General features: G+C 40.2%; 1 pseudogene; it reads right to left on the minus strand.

Annotated features, from left to right (window-relative positions):
- Positions 1–2,830: 2,830 nt before the first annotated feature.
- LOC125600502 lies at positions 2,831–3,675 on the minus strand (annotated as a pseudogene).
- Between the last annotated feature and the right edge of the window lie 366 nt (positions 3,676–4,041).

The raw sequence follows: 4,041 nt of genomic DNA on the forward strand, positions 1-4,041 counted from the left end.
TTGTGTCTCTCCTTTCCTCTCCTTTGGTTTTTTTCTCTGTGTTTCTTCTCTGTTCTGATCAAAATAAATCCCACCAGAATGGCAGGAAAAAAAGAGACCAGGGAACGAGTTTTAAAAGACTGCCCCATTTGTTTCTCTGTGTTCTCCCTGTCGCCAGCCCCAATAACATCGACCAGAATGGCAAAAAAAAGATAGATAATAAACGCCCCCATAACAGCCCCATAACCGCCCAAAACCGCCCCATTCCCCCATAACCGCCCCTTGGCGGTTTCTCCTTTTCTTCCTTTGAAAATTCGGTCACTGAGCCTCAGCTCACACTCTGGGAACTTGTCCACTCCCTGTCCCAAGTCAAATACCAATTTGGTCGAACCATCCCGTACCCGGACCATCGGCTCGCCCAATAACCGTCCCCCGACTCGCCCACACTGATCCGAACCAAAATGCACCGTCCACCGGATTGAGCTGACCTCCAGCTGTTCCCAGCTGAGTGAGCTAGTTTACCACCCATCCCGTGAGCTGAATAGATCTTGGTGAACTGGTTACCAGCTGAACCGAGCTGATTGAACTCAAACCCACACTCGTCCAGCTGCCTAAACACTCACTTAACTCCTTTAACCTTGTTTCCATCCTATCCTGGTTAAGTCTCAGCTGACTGATGCCCTTAACCTTCATTTAGGGCCATGAACGCTTGTCTCAAGGTCCAATGACCTGACTGGTGCGTCTCCCCGCACCATGCCCGTCCAGCCCCGTCCAGCCGATCCTATCTAGGATCGGGGACATGACACTTCTCACGGTACCGTTGTTGTAACAACACATTGCTTGTGTGGAAGGTGGAAAAGGTTTTGTCAAGCATATCCTTATCCGTTATATCCTCACCACACAGTTTTCAATTTAGAAACTATCTTAAACATGGCCGAGTTATACTCGTCCACGGACTTGAAGTCCTGGATTCTGAGATTCCTCCAATCATACGTAGCCTTTGGTATAACACACACCATTCTCTGGTGATCATATCTCGTTTTCAACTCTGTCCAAAGGTCTAGAGGATTCTCAATAGTCAAAATACTGATCTTTGAGACTCTCAATAAGAATGGCGTATATTAATATAGCTTCATATCTATCTTTCTCACTTGCATTATTGCCCTCGGTGATACATTCACCGAGTCTCTTGGATTTTAGGATGATCTTAGCATCTAGTGCTCATTGCAAGTAATTATCTCCAGAGAGATTTAGGGCAGCAAAATCCAAGTTGTTGATTTTCGACATCTGAAATCATATGTTTCATAATTTAGATTTAAAAGTGTTCAAGCGAATGCAATCAATATATGCTCAAGCATCCGGATTCTAGGTATGATGCAAATAGGTCATTCGTATATGATGCATACATGTTCAATCCTAGCTTGGATTCTATATGCAATCAGTTCGTACTATTATGCATGCATGATGCAAACAAGCCGCACGGCTACAATCTTAGCAAACGGTTTCAATGCAATCAATACAATGGTCATTCGTTTTCAATCTTAGCAAATGGTTTTCTAAGAGTTCAATGTGTAATTGCAATCAAACAGTCGAGCAATGCATCAATTAGGGTTCATTCGAGAATGTATGAAAACTATCAATACTAGCCGGATCATTATCAAGAAGAGAATGCATAAATCATTTAACCTAGCTAGCGATTTCTATTTGATCAAATTCAATACGTTTTAATTAATCAAGGCTAGCATACTATATCCAAACATACAATCATTCAACATCAATTTCGATCTCAAAGATTAATTAGGGTTTGGATAAAATTGATTATGCATTAGCTTTAGGGTTTAAAATCGATTTCATGCATAGCATGCATTATGCATGTATGCGGCTAAAGGTATTTGGAAAAATGATTTTGATCATTAGATCAATTGGGGTTTAGGGAATCGAACTTATGATTATGAGCTTTGATTTACTCATTGGGGTTTTGATCTATTATCCTAGGGTTCAATTAGGGTTTTAAGGATTACCCTAACCTCAAGTAGGGTTGAATGGACCACCCATGAGATGAGGATCGCGAGCTGAACGTTGAGATTGATACGCGAACGAGCTGAGGTCGTCTAGAGCTGGAATGTATCGCGAGCAGTCCTTGCTGGTATCGGGAACGCAAGCTGAAGCTGAGATCGTCTGATCACAAACGGAAACAAGCTGTTATCGCGAGCGGTATCGAGTCGTCTATCGCGAGCTGGCTGAGATCGTGTCTCAGGATCGAGCTGAGACGGTCTGAGGTCGTGAGCTGGGATCGTGTCACGAATGGGAACATGATGAGTATTAGTTTTAGGGTTCGTGATCGGGAGTTCTCAACAGTTAGGGTTTATCGTCGAGGGGATTATGGATTCGCCGGCTAGGGTTTGTTTAGCTTAGGGTGTAGAGTAATTGTAACTGATAACGTGTTGTGAAACTAGAGAATGAAATCTATGTTTCTATATTATTCATAAACATAAGGAGCCCTTTATATATAGAGAATTACACCATCATATAATAATGGAAAGATAAAAGAAAGGAAATACAAATATGGAAAGAGTACAAATCATAATCTAATAAGGAAAAACAAGATGCCGATTCTCTCTCTCCCCTCACGGCCGAGTCTCTCTCTCTCCTCACGGCCGAGTCTCTCTCTCTAGCATTGGACCAGTTATGAACCGGGCCGGTTATGGGACATCCACAATATTATTTATAACAGATAACAACTTAAAAACCAAGAGAGTTTTTTTTCATTGATAACAAAGTAAAAACAATACACGATGAACGGAAATGAAGATTACATCACAAGCATTGATAACTTCATCTTATTACAAACTTATATCACACACGTCTTATTCATAAAGTTTGTTTGATCAACGACAAAGAAGTATAGATCATTAAACGGAGACGATGTTGTCACAGTGACCTTAACCATTTCAGCTTCGAAGATAATAGCATCATTCACCAAATACCCCTTTGATGCATCGTGTAAATCTGCTAACGATATGATACTGTTCACTCCCACCACCATTATCACTTCGAATAGGGTACCAAGCTGCAGCTATAAACCAAAATTATATCAACTACTAGTTTCATTCACTGATATTTTTGTTTTCTCTTGGAGAGTAACGTTTTATTTTTTTTAGTTTTCTTACAATATCTCTCCCTATGGTTTGGTGCTTCGTTGATTCTTTAACCGCAGATTAACCGCTCCCCAAGTGTTTGTAGCGACTGCGTCTGGCCTAAAGCCTTGAGCATATAAATAGATTGGAAGTGCACTCCCACTTTTCGGGTTAAAACCCTAATCTCCTGATTATACATCAACCAAAAGAACTTTTTTTTATTTATTACCACCCTTGGCCACTGCATGAATACAAATGATAGTTGCAAGATTTGAGATCATGAGTACTAACCAGTATCGGTCTCCGACGAGAAAATCATCAGAATAGTAGAACTTATCTTCCATGTCAGAGAAATGAGGTATCATCCAAGTAAACACATTGCGTGGAGGGTTTGATACGAACGTGACTTTCTCTTGTACCTGGCCTGGTTTAACCGATGAAGATCTCGACACCAAAAGAACAAGTGTCTTGCACAATGTAACCCCTTCGTTTGTGTTTTTTGAAACTTGCAAGATCAATCAATTGTTCGAACCCCAACTCTTTTTTCTCTGCGTTGAATCTCAGTGCTCACTACAAGAAAAATGGCCTTTCTTAGCGTAAGAAAACAGCTATTAAATGTCTTTGTTAGCGTTATTGAAACCGCTATGTCTGCCCGAGTTATAATAGGTCCCCCTATATTATAGCATTGTTGAATTAGCATTGTTTGAACATCTATCGTAGTTTTACCAATATGATAGCTTTTTTTTTAATGGTTGCTATTACTGAAGTGATATTTATAATAGCATGGACATAGGATGCTATAATTTCTATTACGATAGCAAAGTTTACAAGTTATTATATATATATTTTTATGGCACAATTCACCATTGTGGTTTGCAATATGATAGCAATTTTGTTAATGCTATATTTTCGATATCGTAGCCAG

This window comes from Brassica napus, unplaced genomic scaffold (assembly GCF_020379485.1).
Source record: "Brassica napus cultivar Da-Ae unplaced genomic scaffold, Da-Ae ScsIHWf_2287;HRSCAF=2948, whole genome shotgun sequence".
Lineage (NCBI taxonomy): Eukaryota > Viridiplantae > Streptophyta > Magnoliopsida > Brassicales > Brassicaceae > Brassica > Brassica napus.